Source organism: Equus quagga, chromosome 2, assembly GCF_021613505.1.
Source record: "Equus quagga isolate Etosha38 chromosome 2, UCLA_HA_Equagga_1.0, whole genome shotgun sequence".
Lineage (NCBI taxonomy): Eukaryota > Metazoa > Chordata > Mammalia > Perissodactyla > Equidae > Equus > Equus quagga.
In genome coordinates, this window is record NC_060268.1 from 9,694,624 (window position 1) to 9,719,132 (window position 24,509).

The window sequence follows — 24,509 nt, forward strand, 5'->3', positions numbered from 1 at the left end:
GAATCTGAACCCGCGAAACCCTGGCCCACCGAAGTGGAGAATGCAAACTTAAACACTCGACCATGGGGCCAGCCCCATTTTTTTATCTTCTAATTCAAAAGATATCTTTACATTTAATTATACTGATTATGAATCTCAGCCGTGAGTCTTTCTATCATCTATCCACTTTCAAACACATAACGATCAACGACATAAATAGAAAGCAATCAAAAGATTTTACTTAAAAATCAGACAATTATAAAGATACTAAACAGGGAAAAAGACGTGTCTATATAGCAAAAAAGACACTGTGTGATTAAAATAAAATGACAAAAATAATAGGAATGCATACACATTTACATAGTAAAGCCATGAGTTCTTGTTCATTAAAACAAACAATACTAACAAAACTGGAAAAGACATAATTAAAAGTTTTTTACACTAGCTTGTGCCAAAAACAGTCATAGTAAAGCTACTTTTCCCTGTAAATATATGTATAGAAAAGTGAAGTAATTGGGTAGCGTAGTAACGATGCAGAGCACAGTCGTGTTGGCATTTGTTGTCGCATAACTCCTGAAGTGTTGCTTTAGAGAACCAACTTTTCTACAAGTGATATGTCAGGTGGTAAAAAGAAAACTCCCACTGAAAAACGCTCATCCTTTTTCTGCATTCATTATCTCCTGAGATTGTTGAATTTTTCAGGGCTTATTTTTTCCTATTTCCACTGAAACTATGCTCTTTTTTGTAATGCAGCCACATTAGCAGACACAGCTTCACGCTCTTCATGCTGACAAGGATGCTGAAAATATTGTTGCTAAGCAACTGGATGCTGCACGTTGGAACTCCATTTTTTCTGATGAAAGTGACAGGAGAAAGATAGCGACATCAATAGCTTTCTGATTTTTTTTTAACTTAACAGCTGCAGTGAAAAGAGAAGATGATAGGCACAATGAAAGAAAAAGTCAGAGAAGGCTAAAAAAGAGGAGATCTGGACAAAAGAAAGGAATCCTAAAAGAAGATTTCATTCATAGACATAGATGGAGAAGTATTAGAAACTAATCCAGAAAACAAATGAGAACTGTGTATGTAGAAACTACTTTTGTAAATTAGATGCTCTACTAAGGAAGGCAACCCAAAATGAAATACAGTCAGGATCCGTAAATTGGATGAGTGAGTTGAAACTTCCCTAACCCTCCCAGATTCCATCTCTTTTCTCTTACATTATGCTTCCAGGTATGATTTTTATTTCAAAATCAGAAAACATGTCTGAAGTGAACATTTTTTGGCTTTTGAAATTTACCAGATGGTAAAAAATGAGGTTCTGAAAGAATAATAAAAAGGTAATAGGGATAGAAAGCTTTGAATCTCTCCAAGAAGTTGAAAATCTGCACTCTTACTCAGCCTAATGAAGAGAGACCATCTAAGTAATAATGGCTTCGAAAGAAAAGAAAATCTTTTGAATGGTTTTGAATGCACTTGGGCATGTACTGAACTGCAGAAAATGTAGGAGAGACAGTGATGATAGATAGATGACTCTTCTTCATTTCAACTTGAATGATTATAAAATCAAGCCAAAGGTATAAACAAACCTTTGGCATAAATACCACTAACAGTAAGCTATAAATTTATCCATTTGAGATATTTCAGATATGTATTTGATTCCTGGTTTAAAACATTCTATGTGTTAACTTCTCTGAACTTCAGTTTACACCTCTGTAAAATGGTAATGACACAATTTTTAGAGTTTGAGTTGATGAAATAATGAATATATCAAGAAATATATATTATTTCATTAAAAATGAAATTAAAAATGAATATGCCAAACATTTACCACATGCCTTGATTTCTTTCACCAAGAAGTGCAATATACTCACTAATGCTTATAGTATAATGTGAAATATTGACTATGAAATGTGTCAATTTTTATTAATTTTGACCATCAGTACTTTTGCACTCTCTGCCACTGTTGGTTGAGCTGAACAGCTAAGAAGCACTGTTCATTGGAAATCTAAAGCTATAATTCTTAATGAAAAATCTCTTCCTATTCTTCACTGGCAAAAATGGAGAAAAAAGGCAGAGCTAAAATTTTCATTTATGCAATACCACGTTCCCAACTCTTCAATTTTTAAATGTCTGGATTGTAAAGACGGTTTGGGACTTCATCCATTCTGGTCAGTACAGCCCTGCCTTGAAACAGTGATTGGTCCATGTCTGTGATAAGGCGAAAGGAAATTAGAAACTTAAGGAAGAGAAATAGCAAACTATTGATTCCCTTGTGATTATCTTAATGCCAGTTAGTTCCCAGCTTGGGTTGGTATTGATTGCTCCTGGCGCAGTATTGTACGTTCCTGGGACAAGGTTCCTGCCACTCCAGAGTTGGTGCACAGAACAAGGGGATCTGATTCTAGAAGCTAGATCCTTTGATTGGAGGCTTGTATGTTACTATAAATTTAAAAAACACCTATCTCTTCAAGTTAAGGATTAGAAATATACAATGAGCAGGAATGGAATAGAAAAAGAGGGGTTGGCATATGGGCAAAAAAACCCCAGCAGGCTGAGAAGTATTTAACACTTTTTTTTGAAATTATTTATAATTATATAATTCATTTTTGCTAATAACCTAGAGATCTAAGCTATGTTTTATATTTACTATAACTAAAGAAAGAAATCTAGGAAGTAGACTGTTTTCCTCAAGGCTGTATTTTTATGCTTTCTAAGTCCGCTTTGTTTTAGCTGTGTCACTTTGCCTTGACAGTTTGTGAGGTGTTTATTTTCCCCCCTCAAGGTGCAAGAGCAATCTTTCCATCCATCAATTAACATGCCTTTCATTTTGCTAAACAAAATCACTGTTCTCAACTCATTTAATCCTCATATCAACCCTAGAAATAGTGACTATCTTGACTGTCAATTGACAGATAAGTAACTGAGAAAGTAACTTCTCCAAAGTCATAGTTAGGAGGGAAAAAAAGCAAACTCATATAGCCTCATCCCCCCAAAATCATGTGTTTAGCTATGCTAAATGGCAAGTTAAGGTGTTGCCATGCTAGCGTTTTGTGAGTTTCACACAATGCTTTTCAAATCTCCAGTGATGTTCATGTTTGACTTCCTATTAATTTTGACATCATAATATATTCGAGACGTTGTTTGTTTTGGGCAATATCAGAGACTATTTTCTTCTTGTGTAGGTAACTCTACTCCTGTCTAATTAAAGTTGATATGAAGTTCAATGAGTGATTCGGCAGCAAGTGGGAGCGCTGGCTGTCTCCTTGGAACATAATATTCACTCTTTACTTTATTCCTGTTTTCCTCAGGTACATTTATGAAAGTGCATCTTGGTCTAATTTGCTCACATCCTTGAGAATATGAAGATGAATGTGAATTTGAATTTTGAGGAACTCCCCAGCTTTTAAGGGGCAATAAATTTGAAAGCAAATAAGCACAAGAGAGTGACATCAGGTTATAATCATTGAGTATATGGACATGATGATTAACTTTATGTGTCAATTTGTCTGGGACACAGGATGCCCAGATATTTCGTTCAACATTATTCTGCTGTGTCTGTGAGGGTGTTTCTGGATGAGATTAACATTTGAATCAGTAAACCCAGTAAAGTAAATTGCCCTCCTCCATGTGAGTGGGCCTCCTCCAATCTGTGGGAAGCCTAAATAGAACAAAAGATGAGGTAAGGGAGAACTCTGTTTCTGTCTGACAGCTTCTGGAACATTGGTCTCCTCCTGCCCTCAAACTGGGCCATCCACCATCAGTGTTTCTGGTCCTCAGGCCTTCAGATTCAGGCTGGAACTACACCACCGGCTGTCCTGGCTCTCCACTTGCAGACGGCAGATGTGGGACTTCTCAGCCTCTATAATTGCATGAGCCAATTCCTTATAATAAATCCCTTTATTATATATATCTCCTATTGGTTCTGTTTCTCTGGAGAAGCCTTAGAAAACTAAGAACACAGACAGAGGGAGGGTCAGTTGCCAGTCTGGGAGAGTGGTGGAAAGGGAAGAGGGAGGTCTTCACAGAGGAAACTAAAAATGTATGGAAATTTTATGGCGGAGTGTCTGTTGCCAGAGTTCCTTTCATACACTCTTGCCTTCTTACCTGCCTCCCTTCCTTCCTTTCTTCCCTCCTTCTTCCTTCCTTTCCACTGACCGTTCCTTTGAGTTTTTGGTATATTGCACTCTAATGGAGACACCCTAATGTGACCCTGATGAGTCATAAGCTTATTATGTAATCCCCTCCCCTGAGTGACAACAGAATCTGTGATTTTCTTCTAGCCAATAAAATATAGTAATGATGGGATTTTGAAGATATAATTAAAGTTCCAAATTAGTTGATTTTTAGATAACATAAAGGAAGACTGTCTTGGATGAGTCTGCCTTAATCAGGCAAAAATTCTTAAGAGGGACTGAGGCCTCACCTAAGGTCAGAGAATCTATCTTACTGGCTAGATTTGAAAAAGCAAGCCCCCATGTATTCTAGAAACAACCTGAGGGAGCGTGGAAGAGGAGCTTTCCCCGGTCAAACCTCTAATGAGGATACAGCCTGGCTGACACTTTGATTATAGTCTAATGAGACTCTAAACAGAGGACCTAGTTAAGCTGTGCCTGGACTCGTGACGTACAAATACTTTGAAATAATAAATTAGTGTATTTGAAGGTGCTGAATTTGTGGCACTCTGTTACATAGTAATAGAAAAGAATACACACTTTTAAACAAACCATACTCACGCCTATGCAATTTACTTGAACTCTCAGACACACACGCACACACACAAGCATAAACACACAGAAGTCTTAATTCACATACAAAACCATATGAATGGACACTCACTTTAAAAAAATATAACAAGAATATTAATTTTCATTTCTAAGCTTCAAGTTCATTTCATATATCACTATTTGATCTAAACTCTAATTTGCATTTTAGCACTATTGATCTATATCCTATTTTATAAATGAGAAAGCATTAAAATACAAAAATCAAAATTCTCATGAGTCTTATAATCACATCATTTTCTGAACTTAGCAGAAACCCCACACAAATAAGAAAACGCACTCTATCATAATTGGACATGTAACTGATAATTAAATTAAAAAATACATATTTCATTTATTCCAATAAAAATGATCACCAATAAAGTGCTACAAGTCCCTTTGGGAAAGTCTGGAAGACAGACTGAAGTGTAAATATTTGTTAGTGTTGTAGGATTCTTTTTTAAGGGGACATGACCTCCTCTTCATTCAAGGAATTCTAGGTCTGTGAACTGACTCCAGTTTGAAACTTTATTGGGGCTGTGACTTTCTAATCTAGTGATTCAAGTTAGAATTCTGTTCACTAGGTCTAGAGCTTTTCTGCTTAAACAGATCAAGTTGGACTTTGGTAGGCTGCCCCACTATTTCAATTCTCAGGACCCCGTTATCAACTAGCCAAAGCCAAAGGTCACTGAGCGTCAGCTTATTCTAAATACTGCTTTGCTTTGTGGAAATAAAGGAAGACCAACCAAATGAGAAAGGCGAAGTTTATTTCTTGAGAGCTTGCTAAAGCAAGAGAGCCACCCATCACCACTTGCGTTTCAGCAATGACGCAAAGGTAAGCAGAAGAGTGGAAAGCTTTATAGTTGAAAAAAAAGAGAGAAGGCTTCAGGCGTGTCCTGATAGGAGGTTGTCAGCATGGTGAAGCTGGAGGTGGGCGAGCAAGCAGAGTGCCCTATGTGATTGGCTGGAGTACACATTTGACTTTCTCTGGTTGGTCTTAAGTTTGAAACAGGGACAAAAATTAGGGAAGCTGCCCATTAATAATTAAGTCCTTACCATTTTGGGGCTGCCTGTTACAGAAGTTATTGTTTAGCTTCCTGGACTGTTATTAAAGAAGAAACTGATCTAGTTTTCTGCAAGTCTGAGTTGCAGCATATTTCCTGCGCTGTCTATTTTAGATAAGGGGCTGGTTCCTGGGTAGATTGTTGCACAACTGCACCTTGTGGGGCAGAGCTCTATTTTCATCTATGATCTGGTCATTGTCCATTTGCATATTCAGTCTCTCAGCTTCACTGTCTTTTATGCCAAGTAAGCCCACATTTCCCTTGGTGTAACGCCTGCTACCCCAGGATTCCACCATCCCCATTGAATTTAGAGATCCTGGTATAATAGAAGCAGAGTCTACTTCAAGTCTCCAGAGAAGAGCCAGCACAGAGATATTCAAGGGTGCTGGGGTTCTCCTCACGAATTTCTCACAGCCTTGAAGAAGTGAATGTTCCCTGGACTTTCCCAGAGGACACGGTGAGGGAATAAGTAGAATAGGTCTTACATGATAAATCCAGTCTAGCATTCCAATCCCTCTAAGCCTTTGGATACCTTTCTAAATATCTTCTGAAATTGTAATTTATTGTAGGTCATTCTTGGGTTGATAATTCAGTCAACCAACCAGGCAAACTACTAGAGCCATTACCAGCTCCTCAAGCCTAGCTGCTGAATTCAAAATTTCTGCTTATGATGCCATATCAATAACTGTGTGATGATTCAACTTATATTCTTTATATTCTGATCCCACATCCTTAACATCCCCAGAATTCTGTCATTATAACTTGGCAAAGTCAAGCATTCTCTTGTTATGTAGCACATCTTCTCAAGGGTCACGTTTCGCATCTCACTTTTTGGAGCATGCTGGGAATTGAGTCTAATTATAGACCTAGAAGCAGGAAATGTGGTGAGGATACACACTGAGGAGGATTAGCAATTTCTTGTAATGAAACCACCACTGGGGAGGCCATCACTGGTTCTTCAGGCAAGTGGAGAGTATCCTCCACATAGAAAGAATGGAAGGGCTGTTTCTGCTGGCAAAGAAAATTCAGCAGGATTTAAGAGTTCAAGGTCCATAGTTTCATTGGGATCTGCCCATATGGTCACATTCCAACTTTCAAAATCTCATCCCTTCCTGAGATATGCTGCATGTTTAGGAACATAATTAGCATTGTAATGCAGATACGTGCATGATTAGATTTGGGATATTGTTTTCAAAAATCTCAGCCGTGTGGCTACAGAAGATAAGCATTTCTTTTAGGGCAGTCATAGACACTTTCAGGTCCCTTCTATGGAGCTTGAGTTGAGAACTAACTTAAAGTCTTGAGCTTAGCATTTCCCTTTCCACATGATCCCTAGTGCACTTACGCAATGCCAATATAATCCTTATATTTACTAACATTTTCTGTGGCAATAAATGCTTCGCCACCAAGAATTTTGCCTCTTGTAGACACTCGCATTATCTGTAATAATTTGCCGCTGCATGTCATGAGCTACCATCGTCTCCTTCATCACTGGAGAGTCATTAATGACATTAAATCTAATCAGATCAATACCAGATAAGCAAAATAAATTGAAAACGCATACTTAAGATTCTGTTCTTTTCTGTCAGAATCACTGTCAATACCAAGTTTTGTATTAGTCTGAGTTCAACAAGAGAAACATAACCACTTCCATATGTGACATAAGAGATGTACTGCAGGGATTTGACATCACGCAATTGTGGTAGGTGCTTAAACATTTTCTTTAAGGCTGTTGCCTTTCTGTCTGATGCTGGAGGTTGAAATCCAAAGGACAGGAAATCAGAACGCAAAGAAGGGGAGAGTAGACTCAAGCCTAGTCCCATGAGAACGAGCTGGAACCCAAAAGCGTGACCAGGCTAGAATCCACAAAGACAGACTGGAAATTCGTGTCCATCTTACCATCACCAACCTTGTTAACTGGGTGTCATAACGGAGAAGCTGGAATCTGTCTTTACAGTGCTGCACACACACCTGGTCCAGGAGGCGGAGAAGCTGAAAGAGGTGGAGCAGTTGTTGGCCCAGAGCTTCCCCACAGCAATAAGGTAAGGCAGCAGAGAAGCAAAGACATGCGAGGGACAAAACACACCTTCCCTAAAACTGCTAAGCACAAAAACAAATGGCTGTTGCTTCACTACCGATCTCCAAACCTCATGAAAAAATGTCTCTTGTCACCAGGGATAACTAGAAACATGCAGGGAAGAGAATTCAAGGAAATGTAGTTCAGTCTAGCCAAGCTGACACATTACAGAGAGAGCACTGTAGAGAAGCAAGCTTAGGCATGTACAAGTAAGTATGCCTAATAATTAGCCAATTAATCAAATTTACAAATTACCAGCATGTTCACCATAACCTGTGCTCATAATTGCTTATCGCAATTGTACCCTTTGAATCCCTCTAATTTACAATATTTTGTTGATTTAATTATCAATATTTTTTACTAGTCATAGAGCATCTGAAATTATTTTATGAAGGAAGATAGGGTTTTATAATAGCAGTTATAAAATCTGGAAATTTTATGATGCAAATTTAAATATAATGTACTAACATTTTCTAGCATTTTTCATAGAAATCTTGTTCCAGTCTATTCGTATTAATTTGTAGATAATCTCTCTTTTGTTTAAGGTTACTTCTAATATTTTTCATTGTTCTGTTTTACCACTGTGTATTTAGGTATGGGATACTTATTAACCTTCTAGGATTTAAGTGCATCTTTTCAATCTGGAGATATTTGACTTTCATCAAGTCATTAAAATTGGCTGCCATTAGCTCATTTAACATGGCTTCTATCATGTCCTGTGGTAATTTTTAGGACTGTTCACAAATATACTTCTCCTCTTTTCTGTACATGTTAGAATTGCACATCACATCCCTCTCACGTTCGGATTGGATGTGTGATTTAGTTTGGTCAATGTACTCTACAAATGTGGCATGTATCTTCTTTCAGGTCAGTCTTTAGGGTTCAGGGCATAATTTACTATGTCCTTTTCCCCGTGTCAGGAAAAGTGGCATTGCTCCAAGTGCTAGAAGTTCCATTACTTTCTGTAGGTAGCTAGGATAATTGGTGGTGACCTTCATGAGTGGCTTAAACTTACAGATATTCTGAAGGCAAGGTCCTGATTACTATATCCTGCATTTCTAATGGTAAGATAAGCCCTTAGTTCTTGCTACTAAATGGTTCCCTCTGCTTTCACTTTTGCTTTCATAATTTAAAGAGTGGCTGATACATTGACATTTCATAAAGTATGCTGGACATTTAAGGAGTAATGAACATAAAACCTAGCATGGACATGTTTCACAAAAACTGAAACAGAAAAGTCTCCTTGAAAACTTTCCTCTACTCAGCAGAGGGGTTTAAGAGCTAGAAATGGTCTCAGCCAACAATCAGATGACTGCATCTGGACTCTGTATGGTCAGAGATGAGAAAAGAGCAACCACCATTTGCATAGACCTTACTTATATTTTCTTACACTGTCCAGATCTGCTCTAATACATTAGTCACCAGTCACATGTAGCTATTGAGCTTGTGAAATGTGGCCAGTCCAAATTAAAATGTGTTTTAAATATAAAATACACGTATTGTCTTTCAAAACCTTAGGACACAAAGAACAAAAAGAGAATGCGAAATGTCTCATTTTCAATTTTTTATGTTGAGTGCATGCTGCATTGACAGTTTAGATATAATTGCTTAAATAAAGTGCATAATTGATATTAATTTCATCTGTTTCTATTTTAGATTTTTAAGTGTTTCTATGAGAAAAATTTAACTTATGTATTTGACTTTCATTATATTTCTACTGAACAGCAGTTGCCTAGACTTTGAAGGTCAAATATTTCTAATTCTTTTTTTTTGAGGAAGATTAGCCCTGAGCTAACTACTGCCAATCCTTCTCTTTTTGCTGAGGAAGGCTGGCCCTGAGCTAACATCCATGCCCATCTTCCTCTACTTTATATGTGGGATGCCTACCACAGCATGGCTTTTGCCAGGCAGTGCCATGTCCGCACCCGGGATCCGAATCGGCGAACCCTGGGCTGCCAAGAGAAGCGGAACGTGTGCACTTAACTGCTGCGCCACTGGGCCAGCCCTATTTCTATTATTGATAGAATGATTTCCAGTGAATTTTTCAGTAAGCAATTGTCCTACCAAAGTTCTAACAATGTTTAGAACTCCTTCTTAAAGGGGATTTCTTTTAAAATACGTATTTACTATTGAGTATAAATTAAAATTTATATATTTTCACAAATTCTATAAGGGTAGATTTTTTACTTATTTTCTTTTGACCTAGACCAATTTTATACTGTATCTGAGTTTTGTTTGTAGAGCATTTGTTAATGGAGGTAACATTTGATATTTTACTTATAACAGAACATCCTGGAAATTGCTATCCTTCAAAATTTTATTAAAAATGGGATTGAAGATACTCAAGGGATTTTATCTGTAGCACTTCAGTATCAGGCTTTTAAGATGTAAATTTTATTCCCTGTCACTCAAATATATCTTTCAATTTGACTTAAAATTTATGACTTTCAAATATGATCAGTTGGCTGAAATTGTTTCTTATCCTCCACTGAACTTATTATAAGTCCACACCACAAAGTTAGTGATATAAGTAATTGATCCAATTTCCCTTGTTTCTCAAGCACATTGGCCTATAACCCAAGTGCCAAAGCTCTTTAAATTTGAATTTTGCTAAGAGTCTACTCTTTGGAAGAGAGAGAACAAAGCGAAAAGAATCTTATCTGATAACAAGTTGTGAAGTCTATGAAGACATTTTCAAATCTTTTGATAATGTTATGTACATGATATATATTATATTATATATATGCTGTGAATATATCGATAGTTTTCAAAATTAATCCAATGTTGGATTGAGATGAGCATATAAACAAACAATCTAGACCAGTGATAAGAGTATCTTCTGGAAAGCAAAATGATTGCTAAATTGTACTGTTTGACACTTTTTGCTTTTTCAAATTACTTTCATTTTTTTTCCATAAAATAATTCACTTTTAAAACAGACTTACAAAAGGAGATAGGTATAATAATTAAAAACAAACATTTATGCTTACTTCAAAGTAGTTTGCATGTATTTATTCATTTAATTCGCACAACAATTTTACACATCATAGTTATCTCCATTTTACAGATGAAGGAACTAAGGAACAGAGAAAATTAAATAGCTTGCAAAAGTTTCCTGGCTTCAAATGGTGGAGTTAGGATTTGAACCAGGCAATTTTAGTTCCACAGTCTATGTTCTTAATGACACTAGTTTGATAAAGATTGGTAAGTGACTAGCTCCAAGTCCTATGACTTATAAACCTAGCTAGGACTACAACCCAGATTGTCTGACTTACTGAGCATTATTCTTTTCATGACATGCGAAATCTATAGTGAAGAAAGTATAAAAACAAGAACAGAGAGAAAGGAAGGGAGATGCAACAGAAGGAGCAAGAGTACACACCATTTGAACAGTGTAACATGATTACTATGAAGGGGTTTACATTTTAATGTTTTTAATATCAGTACCGTATTTAACCTAGTAATTAAAATATGAATCAAGTACATACAATCTGCTAGTAGATTATTAGGTTAAATTTAATTCTATACAATATCATGAGTAGAAATGCTTTGATATTACATTTGCAACTCATTCTCTAGGTGGTGCTGTGAATTCAGCCCATTTAAAGAACACACAGGAGTGACTGGAAACTACATTGAAAAAATTTTAGGTGTAAATATGTCAAATTTATCTCTATATTAAAATCTACCACAATGAAAAACATAGTAGTTATGGGTGCATGTGCATCTGCACGTGTGGACCTTGACAAGCTGATTCTAAATGTATATGGCACTGCAATGGGTGAAGAAGAGCCAAGATGATCCAAGACTATCTTGATGCAGATGGATGGAGTTAGCATATTTAAGCTATCCCATCATTAAGAAGTAATACATACAGGGTGGGTTGGGCAAAAGGGGAGGAAAATAAACCAATGGAACAGATTAGGGTCCAGAAATAGACCCACAGATATATAGTAATTTAATTTATGGCAAGGGTGACCCTCAATAAAGTGGTGGTCTTTTCAATGTTATGTTTGGTCAATTGAATGTTCACATAGGAAATAAAATAAATCATGGCTCCTACTTGACACTATAAATAAAAATAAATTTCAAACAAATTTAAAAAGGTAGAATACCAAACTTCTAAAAGGTAACGTAAGAGACTATCTTCATGACCTTTGCATAGGCTAAGATTGTTTAAACTGGTTATAAAAACACTAACCAAAAAGGAAAAGATTGATAAAGTATTAAGCATTAAATTACACAAAAATTTCATATATATATATATTTGCAATACATACATTTGTCAAAGGACTCATCCATAGTATATTAAAAAGTCCAAAAGTAAATTAAAAAACAAGCCAAAGTCTTGAAATGGTAGTTCACAAATGATAATATTCCAAGGCCAATACACATATGAAAAATTAACGTAAATTAAAACCATGGAACAATACCATTATGCATCCAAGAGAAATGCTAAGAACAGCAACACTGACAATTGTTGACGAGGATACGGAAAAACCAGAGCTCACTCTGCTGATGGGAGCGTCAATTGGTACAACTTTGGAAAACTATTTGGAAATATTTACTATATCTGAAAACTCACATATCTATTACACAACAGCTCCATTCCTAAGCACATACTCAAGAGAAATGTGTATTTATGTTGTGCACAAAGATATGTACAAGAATGTTTATAACAGTTTTATTCATAATAGCCTCAAACTGGGAAATCAAACTACTACTACCTTCAATAACTGAGAGGAAACTCAAAAATAAGATATTGAACAAAAGAAGCCAGTAACAAAAGAGTATATACTGATGATTTCACTCATACAAATTTCAAAAGCAAGCAAGAAATATCAGTGATGGAAATCATAATTGTTATCTTTTGGGGATTAATGATAAAATGTGGTATGATGAAGTCTTCCGGAGCACTGATAATGTTCTTTTTTTGGGTATGGATGGTGTATGTGTTTAAATAAATGTCCTGTTCTATTCCTTATCATAAGAAACCAAACTATATGGCTCTTGTTTTTCTCCTATGTAGTCATTTTCTTTTTAATTTTTAAAAATTTTCCTCCAAAAAAAGGAGGGGAAAATATGAGGAATTAGATGAACATACAATAACTCCAACTATGCTTTGGGGAATTATTTTGTGCAAGTATATGGCAAAATCTTAAAAATAAAAACCTAAAAGTAAAGACAGGATTGAAAACTGAATGCAATGCTACACATCACTGTTATCTTTGCTTGTTTCACAAATGGAACCTGTCATTGCACTATCCTTTCTTATAAATATAAATTTTCTCCTTCCTGCTCACTCTTACCATCATGAAATTCCCTGCAAATTCATTTCAAACTTCACTACTACTTAAATTCTTTGTTAAATTTGTCCCCCACACCTTTACATTAACTGAAACATGACACATGCTTGCTTGCTCTATTGCATTCTTGCGTTGCCTAATAATCATAGTGGTGGCTGGAAGAATTGCTATTCTAGTCCCTAATGGTCCTTCCAGAGTACGTTAGTTTTCTATTGGTGCTGTACCAAATTATTACAAATTTAGTGGCTTAATACAACTACATTTATTCTCTTACAATTCACAAGGTCAGAAGTCTCACTGAGCTAAAATCAAGATGTCAGCAAGGCAGCACTCATTCTGTCTTCCCACTCCCATTGAAACAGTGGAGAATCTAGTTCCTGGCCTTTTCCAGCTTCTGGGGCTGCCTGCACTCTTTGGCCACTTCCTTCATCCTCAGAGGCAGCAGTGTAGCATCTTCACATCTCTTTAATTCTGACACTCCTACCACCCTCTTAAAAGAACCCTTGTGAGTACATTGGGCCCACCTGGATAATTCAGGATAATCTTCCTATCTCAAGATCTTTAATGTAATTACACATGCAAAGTTCCCTTCACCAAGTAATTTAACATATTCACTGGCTCTGGGGATCAGGACAATGACATCTCTGGGGATCATTATTCTGCCTACTACATAGATCTTTCAACCCCTGCGAAAGGTCTTAAAATGAATTTTTCTTGTTCCTATAACATATTATTCCTCATATATTACTATCTTGGTTAATACCATTACTATCTACATAAGGACTCAATCTGAATATTAATTCTTTTTCTCTCCTTCACAGTCCATATGCAATTAATCATCAAATAATGTGAGCTTAACTTCTCCGTGTTTTAGTATACCTCCTACTCTCCCTGCCAATGCATTATTCATTTCCTTACTGCCTCTGGTTTGACCTAAAACACAATATCTTAACTGGATTTTCTATCTCTAGTATCGTCCTCCCCACCCACAAATCTATTATTTATTAACCTGCCACATTTCTCTTTTTAAAAGGCAAATACTCCATGTTACTCTCTAACTCAACCCAGTTCAGTGGCTAATTGTTTACTAGAAAATAGTTCAAGCATATTTCAAGAGTTACAGGGATCTTTACGATGCTAGCTCAACCTACTTCCTCACTCTCACAGACCATCTGGGCTGTTTCAGCTGTGATTTCTTAGATCCAGCTCTCCCCATCTAAACTGTGCATTGTGATTCTGGGACTGAGATTCTGCAAAGCCATGAAATCTTCTGAGGGTCACTATTTTCTTTGTGAAAAACCGCTCCTGTCTTGTTTTTAGTCCCCTGACAGAGACTGAATACCTGACACACGACATCAAGTGAAGAAGGGATCTCAGTAGCCCGTCATGAAGTGAGTGTCATCTGACTCAGCAAGCCAAAGCGTTGGGCACTCATAGCACCAGTCGATCAGCAAGTACAAATAGGATATGAGAAACTGGGCTCCAAGAAGTCCAGAGGCACAAGAAAGTTGCACCAACAGGTGGCTGAGACTCCTAGAACACCCACCCCTCGAGTTTCCTCTCCCTCAATCCACACCTACAACCTCATTGGAAGTATATCACCAGTTGATTCAAGATAAAAATGTTTTGCCTGTTTAACAGATTTTTTTTCATGCCCTAATGGTATAGCAGAACTGGATGGCTACAACACCACAACCTTAATCAAGAACTTCCCTGAGGGAAGTAGTAAAGAGAAGCATTACCAATAATCGGGACTGAGAGGAGTATATTTAGTCATCTACTTTATACTAAGAAATGGTTAGACTTATGGATCTGTACAAATTAACGGGTGATGGCTAATGGTGGCATTATGATCAGGAACTCGAAATAGGATAGAAGACTGTAAGATTGGAAGAGGACTACGCATAATTTTTTAGAGAAGAACAAAGGATATTAAAATGTTTGCTTCCATTTGAATGCTCACCAAAGTGTGAGGAGGTGGATAGTATATATATTCTTGGACGTCAGTAAGCCTCTTTCCCTGCTATTCTGGTGCTTGCTTAATGAATCCCAATATGTTGTGACCATGACAACAGAGATGAAGTCTACATGTATATGGGCTCAACAAAAGCGATCTGCCCTCACCAAGTCTGTTCTGGCTACCACCACTACTGAGTACTTTACTGCCAAAAGTAGGGACAAATGCTGTCTTGATATAGAGCTATCAATATGGCACAGTTCTCTAGAGGGACCAGCCAGACACCAGGTGGCAGATTGATTATACTGGATCCCTGAAGATATCAAGGACTCTGCTTCACTGAAATAAACATGTAGTGCCTTCCATGGATATGCATTTCATGTCCACAACTCTTCTGCCAGTATCAGAATCTGCGAACTTAGGGAATGACACACTTATCTTCTAGTGTTCCACCTAAAGTTGCTTTTGTCAAGGAATTCGTTTCATATCAAAGTAAGCGTTAAAATTGGTGCCTGCCTGTGGGACTCGCTAGTGTTACTGTGTCACTCAAAAGATGCTGGCATGAAAGAAGGGCGGAATAGCCTAATAGTCTCCTGAGTGCTCAATTATAGCACAATTGAGAGAAAACACACTGAAAATTTGTGCTTCGATCTTGCAGGATGTAGTATATGTGCACAGTAAGCATGTTATATGCTGCAGTTTAGCCTAAGCTCAATGAATCAGTCCAGGAATCAAAGGCTGGTAACTGGAGTTGCTCCTCTCACTGTGACACATAATCATCCACTCACACAAGTTTGGCTATCTATCCCCACAATTTTGGCCACTGCTAATTTGAAGGTCTTTGTTTCCCTGGCAGGTGAATATGGTCATGTAACCTGACCAGACAAAGAACCCAGACTAATTAAAATGCCATTTGGGTAAAAATTAACCAGGAAATAGACAGTTGAAGAGGGAAATTATAACAATTAAGCACAGCCTCTTTGACTTGTTATAGAAACAGGAACTGACGCAGTTACTTACATTCTCTTCCTTTGGTATTTCGTGTTTGCACACACACAAACATACATTCTCATGCACGGGTCTATATTAACTATTCTTATTTATTTTAACTACTCTACTGTCCTTTAGTCTTATTTTACATAAGAATTCCTGGTGGGAGTTAGCTTTATAAACTAATCTCCTAAATTACAAAATATTCTGGAGTCATTGTGACTGAACGAGAGGAATAATTTACATTGCTCAGAGATGGATACTAGGACTGTTACCCAAAGATCATACTGTGACTGTTGGGATTTCATTTCTCACATTTTTGAACAGAAAGTGAAAGCTTCTTCATTTGAAAAAAAGATAATTACAGATGGTCCCTAATTTATGATGGTTGAACTTACAACTTTTCAACTTTATGATGGTGCAAAAGCAATATGCATTCAGTAGAAACTGTACTTGGAATTTTTAATTTTGATCTTTTCTGGTACTAGCGATATGTGATATGATCCCCTCTCTAGATGCTGGGCAGCGGCAGCAAGCACATCTCCCAGTCAGCCCTGCAAACACGAGGGTGAACAACCGATACACTCCAACCATTCTGTACCCATCCAACCATTCTGTTTTTCACTTTCAGTACGGTATTCAATCAATTACATGAGATATTTAGCACCTTATTATAAAATAGACTATGTGTTAGAAGATTTTGCCCACTGTAGGCTAATGTAAGTGTTCTGAGAATGTTTAAGGTAGGCTAGACTAAGCTGTGATGTTCGGTAGGTTAGGTGTATGAAATGCATTTTCAATTTACTTAAGATATTTTCAACTTAAGGTGGGTTTCTTGTGGCCAGCCTGGTGGTCCAGTGGCTAAGATTTGGCATTCCCACTGCCACTGGATCCCTTTCCCAGTCAGAGAACCACACCACCTGTCTGTCAGTTGTCATACCATGGAGGCTGCTTGTTGCTGTGATGCTGAAAGCTATGCCACCAAGTATTTCAAATACCAGCAGGGGCACCCACAGTGGACAGGTTTCAGCAGAGTTTCTAAACTAAGACAGACTAGGAAGAAGGACCTGAGCATCCACTTCCGAAAACGAATGGCCATGAAAACCCTATGATAGCAGTTAAGCATTGTCTGATAGAGCACCAGAGGTGAGAGGGTGGTGAAAAAAGATTGGGCAGGTTCTGCTCTTGTACACGGTCTTTAGGAGTCAAAACTCACTCAATGGCACTAACAACAACAACTTCATTGTAAGTTGAGGAAGATCTGTACATGTTGTTAAATGGAAGCATAAGTATATTGCTATGATATGAAAGTTCAAATGTAGAGGAGGGCATGTCTGAATGCCGAGTGACCAGTGAAGTTAATGGGATGGTAATTATTTTCCTCCATTCCAAATCCAGCCTCCTCACTGGGATGCTAAGACCGGACACATTGTAAACATCCTTTCTACTTTCTCATTTGACTTCTTATCAGGCTCTACAAAAAGTGCACTAAAAGATTTGAAAACACAAAATAGGGAGAAGCAATGTCCTACTTTTCCTCGTTTACTACTGTTTTTCTCAGTTTTATTCTAGCTTCTTTTGTTTCACCAAAACTAATTTATCATGTACTCTCAAAGGAATCAGCACCAGCGGAGCAGCAATTTCCCCCCAAAGACTCGAGCCCCAGCTTCACACGTACCCTCTTCAAGTTTCTCTATTCTTACAACATTAATTGCTTTCATTTTTCCCGTAGCCCACAAGTTGGTAGCTGTTTTTATGGTCAATATCTCATTTTATCTTGAATTTGTTTTTATAGCCCTCTAACACCTGCATTTAATTCCCTAAATCATATCCTCTGGGTTGAAAGCCTGATGAGGTTTCTGTACTATTAACTTGAGACTGATTGATATGCTTACAAGCAGCACCGTATCCTATAACCATTCTGAAATCTTGAAGTTCCTTTAATATGCTAAGATCTTTCACGAATTCGTGATTTTGCACATCTACTCCCCCACACACTCTTGGACTGCCTCACACTGACTCATTGTTCATGATACAGAAGCAATCCTTTCCCCCCTTGCTCAACACACAATCCTATGGAAAGTTTCTTCTTTCAAAGGCTGTATTTTTATATATCACTCTTTTAATATTCATCAAAATTAGTTGAAAGGTATTTTTATGAATCTTTCTTGCTAAACAGTGAGAGACTAAAAGGCAGAAATCTTTTGTGTTAAGTGTTCATCATCTAACACAGCACCTGCTATATACTAGAACATAAATGTTTGATGAATGAATGAATGATTTAAGAACTTCGGTCCTTCTTTCTCTCCCATTCTAAATCCAGAGCAATATGTTTAATTCCTAAAAATTGCTCCAGTTGGTTACTATAGAGATTATGACAAAATTTATTTTATAATAGTTTACTACAAAAATGTCCTACTTTAAGTTCTGCTTGTCTCTTAATTGTGAAAAGTCTTTTCTCCCAATTACATATATATCTCAGCCACACTAGAAATATTTTAAGTACTCAATATGCACACGTGATTAATGGCTACCATATTGGACAGAGTAGAAATGGAACATTCAATCATGGCAGAAAGTTCTATTGGTCAATGATGTTCTAGAGCTAATCCTCAGCATTTTTCATCACACATTACACGTGCATTTATACTTATTGAATACAAACAACCTAAAGGCACTATTATCCTCTTTTAAAAACAAAAGAAATCTATTTATAAACTAATGTATACAATATGCTTTTAAGTCGAAAGACATCTACATTTTCACACTCTGATTCTCTAATCAGAACTTGTAACTCAATTTGAACCACAGAGAAAAAGATTTCAACAGAATCTCCATATTATTTGAGTGGTACTTGCAATGCAGTAACTTTGACATAAAACTTAAATTCAAAAACCACTGAGGCTTTCTGTTCATTGGTCAAACAATATTGATAGAATTAATTTCACTTCCTATGAATTTCTTTAGGCAGTGTGCAAGACAATAGCTCTCCAAAGTTTCCCCCAAATAACCTCTAATGACTACAGAGAATGAATCCATAACCCTGAGGTCTAGCGGAATAAACTGAAGTGACCCTTTTATTTATGCCAGTTTGCTGAACTACCCTAAGAAACATTTCTTTCTATTCTATAACATATCTTATTGCTTTCAGCATTAAAAAAATTATTTCTTGGGGCCAGCCCAGTGGCTTAGTAGTTAAGTTCGCACACTCTGCTTCAGCGGGCCAGGTTTCACAGGTTTGGATCCTGGGCGAGGACTATGCACCTTCATCACACCATGCTGTGGCAGCGTCCCACATACAAAATAGAGGAAGACTGCCACAGATGTTGGCTCAGTGACAATCTTCCTCCAAGCGAAAGAAGGAAGATTGGCAACAGAAGTTAGCTCAGGACCAATCATCATTACAAAGAAAAAAAAATCCCCAAAAATTATTCAGTAAAATAACAGCCCAAGAGCACTTGCCACACTTGTAGTTCCCCATAGCTCTTGGACATCACTGGTTAGCTCTAGGAAAATGCACGGCTGAGAAACACAGATGTGGACATTGGAGAAATATAAGACAGTAAGTTGATTTTCTCCTAACAGAGGCATGAACTTTAATATAGATGAATAATATGTTATTAACATGTATAATGTAAAAAAAACTCACTGTTTATTTAGTACTCTTAGTACATACATAGGTTTCCTGTAGATGACATGTTTTTATATTAATTTATACATATGAATTAATTTACATATAAATATAATTACATATTAACTTATATATGTATATAAATGTAATCTTCCCTATGATTAGAAGGAATCTTTAGAAAGGAGCTTTGAACACCCATGTTAAGCTGAACGGTAATGCAACATTTAATCATTGGTAGTAGTATTAGCTTCAGTCTCATAGGTTACTGTGCTTCATCTAATATGCATTCTTATTTACACAGTAAGATAATGCTTATAAGCTGTTCAAAATATGCACTCTCTGCTGTTATTCTCTTTCTTGTTTAATAAATCAAAAGTAACACATATAATTATAGTTTGATTACATATCTTGCAAATAATACCTTCCATATTGTACCTATATTATAGTAGCATTTTTATTCTTTCATAGTCAAGTGTAGTATATAAGTATAATATTGTATAATTCTTATGAAAATGTTTTAACCTTGAAATTAATATTTAAGATTTTAAAGTATAATATAGAATTAAAGTAATTTTAAAACATATTAAATAAAGTTAAAATGTAATCTATATGAGAATGTTGATAAGAGCTTAGATTGTTCTAGTTATCTATTGAGAGGCCTCACATAGTAATTTTTACATTCCTGAACTCACTACATTTCAGAATCTGGCCCAGGTTCAAAATTGACTTGCTTAAAAAGTTGATTTGGTCAATGTCACAGATTTATCAAATTCTAGAATGCTAACCCATTCTAATAAAACTTCATGTGGGACTGCTCTTTAAAACAGAGTACAATTTAACAACATTTAATGGGAAATATAAAAGCGAACACAAATACGCACACACATCTTCTGGTTAATGCATTTTGAAAAAATGCAAGATTAATGGATATAAAATTATGTTCAAGATGTAGCATAGCCCGGATGGCATCAGAAACCGTAAAATTTACAAGAGTCAGGTGTTTAAATCGCAAGGCACTATTTAGTTTGAAGGATTTATCCTTTCATTCATGTGCTTTAATTAAGTGCCTTAAATGTGTGAGGTACTGGGAAAGGTATGGAAATTCACTAAGTTGCTACACCAAACATCAGTCTTATACTCTAGTAATGTGCCAAAATTCTATAAACATGTATTAATTCTAAACTGTTCTCAAGGGGAGAAGGATGTATAGCATTGTGTGGGAGTACAAAGTAGTTAAGTCTACAAAAGTAAATCAAGAATGATTCATTCAAGTAGGTGGCAATATATCTTTTCTAATGGGAAAGTTCTGTCACCTGGGCCAAGTAGCTTTCGGTTGCAGACCAGAATTAAGCACTTTCATCTGAAATGTGCTTGAACAGGCACCCATACTCCTTTCCTGTACTGATTTCTTTCTCCTGGACCTCTATCCTTGCTGGCCCTTCTTCTGACTGATTATGTCTCTATACTTGTTAATATATTCATTCAAGTAGTAGTCAAATTTTTCAGCTTAAAGCCATTCTTTGTGTGACATTATATACCTCTACATGGATGTAATATGGGACAATTTTATGGTTTAACAACAGGTAATAATGCCAATGTTCAAAATCTTGAAAGGGGATTTTTACTTTAAAACTCAAATATCATCTATTTATATTTTTTCTAACATGAAAAAAATTTAGAATTGAGACCTATGAGTATTGACACCTATAAGAAACCCACACAATTACATTCTCTGATTTCAAAATATACTGCAAAGCTATAGTAACCAAAACAGCATGGTACTGGCACAAAAACAGGATGGAAATCACTAGAATAGAATTGAGAGCCCAGAAATAAACCCACACCTCTATGGACAGCTAATTTTCGACAAATGAGCCAAGAACAAAAAGACAACCTAACAATTGCGAGAAGATATTTGCAAACCATATATCTGATAACGGGTTACTATCAAAAATATATAAGGAACTCATACATATCAACAACAAAAACTTAACAACCCAATTGAAAAATGGGCAAAAGATCTGAAGAGATATTTCTTGGAAGAAGATATACAGATGGCCAACAGGAACATGAAAGGATATTCGACATCATTAGCTATAGGGGAATGCAAATCAAAACTACAATGAGATATCACTACATTCCCATCAGAATGGCTATAATTAACAAGATAGGAAAGAAGTATTGGAGAGGATGTGGAGAGAAGTGAACTCTCATACACTTCTGGTGAGAGTGCAAACTGGTGCAGCCACTCTGGGAAACAGTGTGGAGACTCCTCAGAAAATTAGGAATAGAATTACCATGCAATCCACCTATTCTACTGCTGGGTGTTTATCCAGAGAACTTGAAAACACGAATGCATAAAGATACATGAACGCCTATGTTCATCGCAGCATCATTCACAACAGCCAAGACTTGGAAGCAACCTAGGTGCCCATCAGGGGACAAATGGATAAAGAAGATGTGGTATAGATACACAATGGACTACTACTCAGCCACAAGAAATGATGAAATTCAGCCATTTGTGACAACATGGATGGACCTTGAGGGTATTATGCTAAATGAAATGTCAGAGGGAGAAAGTCAAATTCAATATGATCTCACTCATAAGTAGAAGATAAAAACAACAACAAACAATCACATAGGGACAGAGATTGGATTGGTCGTTACCAGAGAGGAAGGGGAGAGCAGGGAGGGCAAAAAGAGTGATTAGGCGCATGTGTGTGGTGATGGATGGTAATTAGTCTTCGGGTGGTGAACATGATGTAATCTTCACAGGAACTGAAATACAATGATATACATCTGAAATTTATGTAATGTTATAAATCAATATTACTACAAAGAAAGAAACCCACGTTATCTTAGAGTTTCTGATTTCAATAACTGATCGAGAAGTAAAAGAACAGTGGCAGTATAGTGAAGTATAGTGGATCTAAATGAGTTATCATTTAGATAAAGTTGAAATCATGTTTTAGCAATATATCATAAAACAGTTTAATCTTTGAAAAAAAGCAGAAGTGTAAGTATTGAGATTAAAAACTTGGCATGAAATCCTCACTGAGGAATTTTTATCATCTAACAAGATTTACCTTATAAAATACCACATGTATTAGCTAGGCATCTTCAAAGCTATTTCTTTGTAATCTTATAGAAATGAATCATTTTGTAAAAAAAAAAATAAATGACTTTTCAATCCATTAAAATTTATAGTAGCTGGTATTTTCTAAAATTCCTGAAAGAAATAAAAAAATAAACACTATCACTTGTTGATATACAATACATTCCCATTATTTTGATAATCTGAACAAGTTGAACAAACTTTTACCAGGGTTTCAATGACTTTTCATATAACTGAAATCAATAAATGATATTATGAGTGGGAACATTTACACAGTAAATGTGAGCCATCCAAGAGAGAGAGCAAGGAGGAAGCTACGTGCCTTTTATATCCTAATCTCACAAGTAGTACTATTGTTTCTACCTCATTCTATTGGTTTTAGAAATCAGTCACAATGTATAGCCCACACTTAAGTGATGGGGAATTATGTTTTATCTTTTGAAGAGAGAAGCATCAAAGAATGTGTGGACACGTTTTAAAACCACAGTCAACTCTCTGGTCATAAATTATTTACATCCTCCACATACAAAATACACTTATCCCCTCCTAGTTACTCTCCATAATATTTCATCCCGTCATAGCATCTGATCAAAGTCCAGAATCTTGTCATGTAAGTCAGGTACATGTGAAGATGAAGTGCTTCGGGTGTAGTTCCTTAAATATAGCTTTTTGGTTATAGTTTTCTCAAACAGTAAAACTAACGGGGATGCTATCGTCTCCCCATACACTCAACATACAATAGTGGGACAGGCTTGGGACAGCAGCTATAGACGTTTCTGTTCTAAAAGGGAAATATTTGGAAGCACAAAGGACTTTTCATTCTGAAATTCAGTCTGGCACATGTTGAAAGGTTGCCAATTAGAACTCAGGGCCTGGGAATAATTCTACATGGCTCATAGTTCTGACTTCTGCTGTTTGGTTCTGACCTCTGTGTCTCCATTCTCTTTACATGAAACGTAGCATGTGTTTGCAGGTGAGTAGACTTCTCAGCCTGTTTGTGCTTCTAGAAATTTGGAGATTCAAAGTTCTCATCATTTTTTTTATTATCTCTTTTTCAATCTAATCTGGTGATATTTCTGCAAACATACTACTACGCTTAGAAACCATGTGGGCTTCTGGTGAATTTTACTGAAATTCACTCCAGTAGATAAAAGCTTCCTAAAAATATCTTTAAGATAGTCCTTACCTTGAGCTTCTGTTGAGGGAAAAGGTCCACAAGCTTTTTAGAATCTTCATTATTTGATTAAGAAAACTCCTGAGGAACACCTTCAAAATCTTTAGTGTGTGTTTTGTCTGATTGCACGCCCTCAGGGGGCATTGATCTTTCTGGTGTCTTACCAAACCATTTCATATTAACAACTTTAGTTTCATATTTAGGGCATGTTTTCTGAAAGTGCTCTGGATTTAATATTTGTCTGAAAGTAATTTCTTTTGTTCCCCAGCTTTATTGAGGTATAATTGACAAATACCATTGCATTTATTTAAAGCGTACAATGTGATGATTTGCTCTATGTCTACACTATGAAATGATTAGTACAATCAGGTTAATTAACACATCCATCACCTCACACAGTTACCTGTGTGTGTGCGTGAGAGAACGCTTAAGATCTATTCTTTTAATTTTAGC